This window comes from Lactuca saligna, chromosome 5 (genome assembly GCF_052625555.1).
Source record: "Lactuca saligna cultivar CGN05327 chromosome 5, ASM5262555v1, whole genome shotgun sequence".
In the NCBI taxonomy this organism is placed as follows: Eukaryota; Viridiplantae; Streptophyta; class Magnoliopsida; order Asterales; family Asteraceae; genus Lactuca; species Lactuca saligna.
Window position 1 is genome coordinate 196,410,996 of NC_136421.1, and position 12,303 is coordinate 196,423,298.

The following is a 12,303-nucleotide window of genomic DNA, read 5'->3' on the forward strand; positions in this document are numbered from 1 at the left end:
ACGTTCTTATGCCTCTGGAGTGGTTTCATTACAAAAAAGATATGTAAAAAAGAAGAAGAAATGAAGGGTCTATTAAGGTTGCTTGTATGTCCGGGTGTAGAAATATGAATAAAGGGCAAATTGGTCTCTTTTTGGTTTATGTTGCAAGTTATATGTATATTCAAGGTTTTATGGTTTTAGGTTGATTTCGTTGTTCGAATTAGTCAAAGTAAGATAATTGAATTGTAATATCGTCTTTTTCATTACAAATTCAACAAGGAAATAACTATGTCGAGTGGGAAAGTATAATGTATTCAGGAGCGACTATTATTCATAATGCATGAATGTCGGTAAAAGATATAGAATAAAATAGGCATCCATAAAATAAAAAATGAAGCATATTTAATGAAGTGCTTTTTTTTCTTATTACAATGGAAGATCTTTGTCTCATATATATAATATTTGACCTTATACAACTTTTTTTTTTTCATTTAAGACTCGATTGTTGAATACCCAATTGAACCATAAAACATTGGAAGTAACTAATTTGCCTTCATAATATATATATATATATATATATATATATATATATATATATATATATATATATATATATATATATATATATATATATATATATATATATATATATCATGATTAATAATAATATATGTTATATATCAAATATTTCCTAATAATCATTAACATAAAAAATCTTAAAAAAAGATTTACATATTTCATTTTAAGAATTTTACCCAATATAAGATATATCCTAATAACTACTAATGAATAATAAAAAAAAATATATATTTTTTGATAATCATCCGGGAAAAAATGCTTTTTTTTCTCTAATTTACATCAATGGAGATTTTATTTTTCAAATATGTTATGTTGCTATATTAACACTCTATTTTCGACACAATAAATCAAATATTAAAAAACACATTTTTAACATATAAAAAAGGGTCGCATAAGTTCAAAAAATACATTAATCGTTGAAAAGAAAATGAATCTTTGAATTAAAACTAATGTTTAATGATCTTCGACAATATATTTGTGTGTTCACGTATATTTGTAAAGAATCACAATTTTTATTTATAATTCTTATTGATTTCGTTTCTGATATCATAATTCTTATTGATAATTATTTAGATCTATTAAACTATTTGTGCAAAAAAAATTAATCGCCTGAAAAGTGATTTCTGAAAAAACTATTCACACTCGTTGCTTGGCGCAGGTAAACAGCTAGTATATATATATATATATATATATATATATATATATATATATATATATATATATATATATATATATATATATATATATATATATGATCAAATATAAATCACATGTATTCTGTTAATGTGTGACTAAGTTCTAACCTTTAAATTAAAAAACAAAAATGAATGAAAATGATATTAGGATACATATTATTAACATTATTACTCTATAATTACACTTAATTAATTATAAAGGTAAATATTAAATTTTATGAAGAGAAAGAAATGAAAATTACTTATATCTTAGGCAACTAATTAACTCAAATTAATTAATAAAAATCAAATTAAATCTTATATTTTATTTAGTACATTTAAATAAAATCATATTTTTATAGAGTACGCCGAAATGAAACATATATGAACATATATTTTCAATATTTCATTCTAAAATTCTTTAAGAATAATATATATATATATATATATATATATATATATATATATATATATATATATATATATATATATAATTAAAAAAAGAATTACTCTTATAACATAAAAGAACATTTTTTATAACATAAAACAAGAATACTACAATATCTTTAAGAAATATACACCAACTTTTTTACTATATTTTTTAGGAATATGTAATAATTTTTAAAGAATATGCCTAAAATTTATAATGTTAACTAGTATTATTTAACAATTTGTAATCATTCTTAAAGAATACATACAAAATCTATTATATATACCATTATTCAAATCTATTATATATATCATTATTCTTTAAGAATCTGTAATTGTTCTTAAAGAACTTTTATGTATTTTTGATGGTTTTACCATGTTTTTATCTTTATCTCTTCGTATTCTTATAAACAGGAAAGAGAAAAGTTAGAATATTTGGTATGAAGATTATATATTTTTAATTAGAAAAAAAGTTTATATTTCAAAAAATAATAACAATAAAAAAACTACATTTCCTATGATACACTTCACAAATCCGAAATGATTATTATGAAAGAATGAAAATTCTAAAAATATGAAAATACTTGAGCTCAATCTCTCCTTTTTTTTTTGCATGTATGGAAATGTATGGAAATATTAAGGAATGAAGATTCTAAAAAATTAGTAAAAATGGGGACATAAAACTTAATTCGGTAAGTTATAAGCTACATATTATTGTTTTATTTCTTTACTCCGTAAAAACAAGTACATTTATATATCATTTTAAAAATAAAAAATGGTTATATATATATGGTGAAATTATACGATGGCATATTGGACTTATAAATTATTGGAGGGTAAAATCAACAAATTATTTTTAAAAAAATATATGAATTTTCTTATATCTCCTATCTTTTTGAATGGTTTTTACTGAATAACAGTTTTGCAATTATAATGGTGTCTAATGCAAAATTTATTATAACTAAAAAAATGGTGACAATGATACCTATTTATTTGGTCGCCTTTTGATATTTAGTTTTACATTTGATTTGTGTTTCATAAGAGAATATACAAAACATTAAACTAACAACTTTTTGTGTTATAAATTTGTATTTTATCACAAAGTGGTCAACTTATGGTTCAAAATTGTTTATATGTTTTTATAAAAATTTGTATATCTTTCACTGTTTCCCTTATAATATATATATATATATATATATATATATATATATATATATATATATATATATATATATATATTATTTTTTTAAGTTTCATCCAAATATACCTATTTTGATGGGTTATTAATTGGTTCATTTATTTACCATAATTATTTATTATTAAAATTATTATATATCCTTATATGATGATTGGTTTAAAATTGATCACATATTCATACAATATTTGATGGTTATATATGATCATCTCTCTCTCTCTTATATATATATATATATATATATATATATATATATATATATATATATATATATATATATATATATATATATATAATAGGAAGCTTAAAAGTTTTAAGACCAATGTCTTAAAGCTAAGGAGCTTAAATATTAACCATTAATTTTACATCAAATATACCTAATGGTATAAAATCATGATTCCTTTCAACTAGAATGACCAATCAAAAACAAATTTTTTGAAAAAATACCAATTTTCACACAATATAAAAGGATAAAATCATGATTCGTTTCAACTAGAATGACCAATCGAAAACAAATTTTTAGAAAAAATACCAATTTTGACACGATATAAAAGGAGGAGCCCACTTACCCTAATTTACAAAACGTTTTTTTTTCTTGTAGAACCTTTTTTTTTAAAACATGTGTATGGCCTCCCACTATGCTATCGGTAACAACTTCCATTCACTACCTACTAAATTGTCAATCACTCCTCTACGCCTTCTCCATATTCACACCAACGCCACCAACGTCAGTGCATCTTAAAATCCATCACCTCCACCTTCTACCAAACCGTAGATCTATAATCGCTAACACTACTGTCCTCTTCACCATTAATTTATTGTGTTTGGTTTGAATTGGTTATTTACATTCGCTTTCCCTCACCTACAATTATTATAAATGTCTGCTATGTGACCTTAAAGTATTTAGATCGTGGTTTTCTTTTTCAGATGTGTGAGTGGTTGTAAATTTGCATGGAATGGTTTATAGATTTGTAACGATAAATATGCATCTTTATTTTGTGTTTATTATATTTCTTGATGTAATCACATTGTTGATTTATTTAAGATATCTTATAAATTTCTATAAACTTTTGTTATGTGTTTTAAAGTATCCATATTGTTTTAAATATGCATGAAACTGTGTAAAAAGAGTTTTAAATATGCATCTGTAAAAAGAGTTGAGGCATACCATTTACCGTGGTAAAAACATGTTTGAATTTTTTAACTAAAACATAAATATGTTTCTATCTTGAAACTAAAAGATCAAACCTACATTTATTTTAACCAAAAACATCAAATATACTTTTATTTTTAAGCAAAAACATCATACATATTTATATTATTCACCAAAAATAATAACATAAATTAGTTTTTTTTATCAATCAGTTACTTAAAAATGAAAATTGTACCTACAACCATGGCACCAATATCGTTTCTTTCTTCAAAATGGATATTATATGTTTACGGAACAAAACAAATAGAAAACACGAAATTATTTGTCCATAGGAAAATCATTGTCCATTACGTGGAAACTATTTGTCGAAAGAAAATTATTCTTTACCGTTTCATCGTGTGAGTACACTACTAATATATATATATATATATATATATATATATATATATATATATATATATATATATATATATATATATATATATATATATATATATATATATATATAGATATATCCTTATTCTAATAAAATGATAGTTTTATTCTCCTTTTGACATCTATCATCATATTAGGCCTTCTAATTATTTTCATTTTGTCATGTGTCACCTTATTATGTTTCTTAATTATTGCATGCTACTTGTCAACTCTATTTCAAATTTTAAAATTTAAAATTTCTCCTTTAATTACATTAAATTAATAACATTAGAATAAGAATTAAAATAAAAATAATGTAAATGATATAATTTCACACATTTATCTAAATCAGTGATTAAAATTTATATAACTAAAAAAGCTCATAATTAATAATTTATTTAAAATAATTAATTAAAAATTTAAAGTTTTTACTATAAAATTTAATTAATTTTGTAACCGTGGTTTCCACGGGCTATAAACTAGTGTATATATATATATATATATATATATATATATATATATATATATATATATATATATATATATATATATATATATATATATATATATATATATGAGATGGAACCATAAAAATACTATAAATATAATTACAAATATAGTTTTGGCATATTTGAATCCACTTGTTGTGGTGGCTAGTTACAACTCGTTTGTAGTTATATTATTATTATCATGAATATTTATATAGAAATATTGAAGGGTTGTTTGGATAAATAGTTTTTAGCTTATTAGCTTATTGTTTATGTGCTTATTGCGGTGAGAATAAATATTTTTTTTAAATGTGTTTGGATTAGCTTATTGCGGTGAGAATAAGTAATAAGCAATAAGCATTTTAAGTGTTTGGCAAACAATACAGCTTATATGAGTAAATTGACCAATAAGCAATAAGCATCCCCAGCTTATTAAAATCAGTTTATTTGGCTTATTCCTACCGTAATAAGCTTATTTTTAATGACTCATATCCAAATACTTAAATTTGCTTATTGTGATGAGATAAAACAATAAGCAATAAGCAGTCTATTTTTTCCCTATCCAAACACCGTGAGAGAATCATAAAAGTCAAGTTTGCACATGTTGTTTGTAAATAAACAAATAACATTGTCTTACTGTCTTTAGAAAGGAAAGGTTAAGGCGGCTAACATAAAGTTATGTTAGGTTTTTGTTTGAACGGAAGAAATAGTATATAGAAACCAAAATTAGAAAAGTGCATACGGCAATTAAAAAAATACTGGAGTTATAGGAAGGAGATGGCTTCTTTAATTCATTTCGTCAACCTTTTTAGTTTTTATTGATGTGATCGTTGTTTTCTTAAGGAAGAGAGCGTTTCTTGCCTTACAAATTAACTAAAACAATAATCGGACTGTCATGTGCGATAATTTTGATTTCAACATTAGAAATGATATTTGGCTGTGACTAAAAGATATTTCATGGTTGTTTAACGTGGATTCATAGATGGATAAGTAAGAAAGAACTAATATATTAAAAACTTGTTAATTAAGTCAATAAAGACTTGCAAAATCTTTTTCTGTCTAAATGTAATAAATAAATAAAAACTGGCATACCAAAAAAAAAAAAAAAAAAAAAAAAAAAAAAAAAAATCTTTAACGATCCGCATTATTATATATCCAATTTAGTAAGATTTTACATAATTAAAATCCTCCCAAAGTATCTCCAATATTTAATATATATATATATATATATATATATATATATATATATATATATATATATATATATATATATATATATATATATATATATATATATATATATATATATATATATATATATATATATATATATATATATATATATATATATATATATATATATATATATATAAGAATACTGACAAATCGTTATTTATAATCTAATAGCAGTAAGAAACAATAACTACATAGTGTTTTCCAAATGTAGATCTCTCCATTTTCGGATCGATAGGCAACGAGAGGATCGTCCTACATTACAGGTATAAATACAAAGATTGTAATAACTTTGTAAAGAAAACACGTTAAAATGCTAAAGGATGCTAAAGGAGAATTAAAGGAATCTATTGAAAAATCTTTATGTTTAGGTTGTAATCCATTTAGTTCTTATCTTTTTTTTACTCAATTAAGTTCCAAAAACCATAAATTATATTCATTTTGAACCTTTCATTTGGTCAACAGGATTAGGGTTGAGCATAATAACCGAAAAACCGAACCATAATCAAATTAACCGATATAACCAAACCATAATAGCTGAACTATTTTAAAAACCGTTGGTTCGGTTTCTAATTTTTGTTAACCGATAACAAATGGTTCGATTATGGTTTTATAGGTTAGTCAAACCATTATTAACCGAACCGCGCGCTAACTTTATATTTTAATGCATAAAAGTTACGGATTATATATAAAATAATATAGTCAAACTTATTTAAGACCTATTAAATTTTCAAAATATAATTCATTAATCCTCACTTATCAGGAGATGAATATGCAATCAAACCATAAGAGGATGATCACGTAGATTATGCAGACACACACAATTTTCCAATCATGCATTGAGTCATATTATTGATTAATGTTGTAATTCCTAATCGGCTAATTCCATAATTTGTAAACATTATTCACAATTAGTTTAATCTTGACACTCATAATCCTAATCGGATGCTTCTCACACCATTAATCCTAATCAAATATTGTTTTAACTTTATAATTCTATTCGAAGGTTTTTTTTTAATTTATAATCAAAATTTCTAGGTAAGTTAAGTTAATTTATAATAAAAAAAATTATTTTTTTATTTACTGTTTTTACTTAATCACATTGAATGTATAAGAGTGATTGTTTTTTTTTATCCAAATCACGTAATATAAATGTTTAGCTATTTTATTTTATACTTTTTGATTTAATCGCATTGAACATGTATGAATGTTTGACTTTATTTTAATGTTAATATCAATTATCAATATATGAAGTTATTAATGTCAATTTTTTTAATTTATATACTTTTTATTGATTTTTTTTTATTTTGAATGTGACTATGTGTTATCTCACTTTGAGTATCAAATCTACACATTTTATTCTATTACTATAAGCTAGATTACAAACATTGGTGTCGAGAACTTTTTGCATTCTCTTTTCATTTTTTATGCCACTATACTTGCGTCATTTATATTATTTTGAACATTATGGTTAACCAATATTAACCATTAACCAAAATCGTTAACCGACAAAAACCATTAACCATAACCAATATTAACCATACTCAATGGCTACCAAAATGCATTAATCAATCATAATGGTTATGGTTCGGTTTTGACCGATAACCGAACCAAACCGTCTCATACACACCCCTAAACAGGATATCCAACTTTTAAAAGATATATATATATATATATATATATATATATATATATATATATATATATATATATATATATATATATATATATGGTCCAAATTTTAAATTTTTTACAAATTTGGTTCAAAATTTATTCTTCATGCATATATTTTTAATTTTATTACGAATTTTGTCCACAATTTATATTTTTATCCTAAATTTTAAAATTTTGTTAAACATTCATCCCAAATTTAGTTTTATTACATCTTTTTTTTTTCAAAATTTTGTTTCGAATACGTTTTATTTCTTTATAAAATCATATTCATACAAAAAACATATTTTCACATAAAAAACATATTTTCACTACATACTGAATTGCTAGTCACTCTACGCCTTCTCCATCTTCAAACCAACACCACCAATGTCAGTGCATCTTAAAATCCACCACCTCCGCCTTCTACCAAACCGTAGATCTAAAATCGCTAACACTACTATCCTTTTCACCCTTGATTTGTTGTGTTTGGTTTGAATTGGTTATTTACCTTCGCTTTCCCTCACCTACAATTATTATAAATGTCTGCTGTGTGACCTTAAAGTATTTAGATCGTGGTTTTCTTTTTTAGATGTTTGAGTGGTTGTAAATTTGCATGGAATCGTTTATAGATCTGTAACAATAAATATGCTTTTTTATTTTTTTTTATTATTTATTAATTGATGTAATCACGTTGTTGATTTATTTAAGATATCTTGTAAATTTCTATAAACTTTTGTTATGTGTTTTAAAGTATCCATATATTGTTTTAAATATGCATGATACTGTATAAAAAGAGTTTATCTATTTATTTGGATGTCTTCTAAAATATGAATCCTCTACGCTTAATCTCTCTTTGATTATATTAAGTTTATCTAAGGAAACTGCTTACCTTATACCACTCATGGAAACCTTTCTCCATATTTACTAACAACACAACATCTTATTCCTACAAGAATCATCTATCTATATTCCTGAAGGAATCATCATCTCATTCCCGAAGGAAACATAATCTCATTCCCATAGGAATCATAAATTCCATTGCTGAAGAAATCATCTTTCTACATTCTCGAAGGAAGCATCTTTATATTCTTCTCATAATCTTTCATATAAATGTTGTGGTCTCCTCATAGTCTTACACATCCCATTTCACATAACACTCTATCTCATCCTCTCATTAATAGATCTTCTACTACCAAATCTAGTACTTAGTTTCTTAAGCACTAAATATAAATCATCATCTACTTATATATAGGTATTCAACACAATACCATTAATATCTCAACATATATACATACTCATACATGTTATTATAAAACATATAATCATAATATATCTTCACATAATGTCTTATAGGTACTTAACAAAATATCATCTACATCTAATCATACAATTCACATTCTATCTTCATCTAGTATGTCTTGGGTATTTAACAAAATACCACAAACATTTACTCATACACATATAATCATCCCTACGGTTATAATTCATATAACCATGAACTATCTTCATTTAATCAATTTTGGGTATTTAACAAAATACCACTAGCATTTAAACATGCATAAATAATAACATTAACATATAAACATGCATACATAATATAGTGAGATAGAGAATTATAACTCACCTTGTTAGTTAGTGAAAATTAACTACCCTTGGCTTCTAATCTTCAACTGATATATCTTGATCCATATTCTTTGATCAAGGATTATTCATACAACATGTCAATCCCCTTAGAACTAGTCTTAGCCTATAAAGAGCTTAGTGACTCTTCATGTCAAAATGATCACTTAATTGATCATAATTCTAACATCTCATCTTCTACCTTTAAATCTATTTTACCTAATAAAATAAGCATCCAATACTACATAATTCATTACAATCTAATCTCTATTGCATCAATTCATCCCTCTCATTAGTTAGGGTTTCCAATCCTAACTGTCCATATATGGATTTCACCATGGAAATCACATTCAAGGCTTGTTCAAAGCTTCTAAACAATCTCAATAACATACTAATTGATTTATAATCCTAATAACTCAAGCAATCTAACCAATCTAGCGATTTTATCATTAAAGCCCAAAGCTTCATAAAAAGGACAAATTATTACCTTAAAGGGAAGAGGATGTTAATTCATGCAATCTTTCATCTCTAGGTCCTCTTGGTATGCCCTTGGGTTCAAAATCTCCATCTTGCAGCTCCAAATAAATTTAGGAGAGTTTTTGGTCAAGAAGGAACCCTTAATAGATTTAAATATGTTTCCACATCTGTGAAATCGCTCCAGGGCAACATGCCTATTGCACTATGGTGCGCCTAATTAGGTTGTGATCTCCCTTTTACTGATATGTGATGCCTTTCTCATATAGCATCCTACTTTTGCCATCGTGTTGTGGATGCCTATATACCGCATCGTAGTGCAAAGTATATTGTCCTTTACTTACCATAGTAATTCTTCCATTTTATTTCTTTGCTTACTGTGTCATTGTAAAGCCTTTACAACATCATGGTTCCTGTATATCAGCAACTCCTCAGTTGATTCCATTCCAGCTTTGGGATAATTTTCTTCTAATCTTTTAACACTCACAACTTCTTCATTTCAAACCCGTTATCAATGATCCTTATATCCATGGGAAGGTATGAATGAATTCTAAGTTCCTTCTAACAGACTACATATGTGTATTAATCTATTAAGTAAAAAACCTGGCCCAAAAAGCATAAAATTCTCATTTGACCTTTTATGGCCTAAATGCACAATCTCTTGCATTTTTTCTCTTGAACTCACTTATCACATCTTATAAAAGTGACTTAGACTTATCTTAAATCATTTCATGAATTTACATATTCTCAATTCATGAAATTCCTCTAAATGGCCAAATTGCCATTTTGTCAAATTATTCACCCAAAGTCAAATCTCTTTAAATTTTGGGTTCTTACAACCATTCTGCGCAACAAATTGATTTTCATGACCATTAAGAATAATTAAGATCAAATATTACATGATACAAATTTAAGACTAATAATATTAATTTTCACAGCCAATCAGTTAATGTCCTTGAATCATTAGGGTTACAATCGGACCAAGTAACTTAACCAATCTAGGAACAGATGAATAAAACTTAATATTCATTGCACTTTGTAGATATCAACGATAACTGAAAGGGTGTAATAGAATCTAAGTAAAAATACATTTATTTACCTGTACCCAGATATGTGTTTTAAATATGTTTCATTTATGTTCTTAATTTCATAGTTAAATAAATTGAAATCTCCAAAAAATCCTAAAATTTTAGTCAAATTTATAAAAAAATCTCAAACTTAATTGTGTTGATAGAAAAGCATATAATACTGGCTAAAACTTCGAAAAAAACCCTTTTCAGCCGATTACGCAGATTTAGTTAGTATTCTGTCATTTTTCGTTAATTTGCTCAAAATTTTGAGACTTTTCCGGAAATTACCTGATAACCAAAATATTAGGATTTTTCTGAAAATTACCATGGAACTAATGGATATTATTATTAACAAATCATTTATAAATATAATAAATTTTTTTATTATAAAAAAGAAAATACACTTGTTGCTAATTTCTACGAATAAATTGGTGGTCTATGTACTCCTCTATTACTTATTGACCACATCGAACTCTCTATGTTCCTCCTATGCATCATTGTGTGTATCATGATGAGATGTACTCAGTGAGTTTTCATCTAATGTTGGTGTTCCTCTCATACTGTTTAACCTAACTACCACCCAACATTTATATCTCACATGGAAACAACCATAGGCTAACACACATTTATTAAATGTGAAAAAGTGAATTGTGAATGATAGTTTATATGGAAACAAGTAAAGGATGATTATCTATTTAAATTGTCATTCAAAGTTTACTTTTCATTATGTGTGTAATTTGATGGTTGTTACCGAGTAATGTATGGAAGTTAAGTGGTATTTAAGTTAAAGAACATAATGAAAGATATATATGTTCAAGAATCATTTTGTAATGATATTTCCTAATAACATGTGAACCTATAGCGTCACGCCTAATAGTAAGTAGACACTTATTGATTGTATATTAATAAATATTATCAACTCTTGTATTTAATTGAAGAAACGTACAGAGTACATCTCACTATGACACCCACAACGATACATATGAGGAACATATGGAGTTTGAAGTGTTCAACAAACAATAGAGGAGTACCTAATAGACCATTCTATTCCTAGAAATTTGAAACAAATGTATTCCTTTGTTTATAATAAAAAAATATCTGTTATGTTTGTAAATAATTTGTTAATAATAATATCCATTAATTTCATAGTAACTTTGAAAAAAAGTTCTTATATTTTTGTTATTACGTAATTTTCAAAAAAATCCTAATATTTTGAGTAAACTAACGAAAAATGACTGAATACTGGCTAAATCTACGAAGTCGGCCAAAAGGGTTTTTTCAAAGTTTTAATCGGTATTCTGTGTTTTTCTATAAAAAAAAATTTAATTTGGGACTTTTTCAT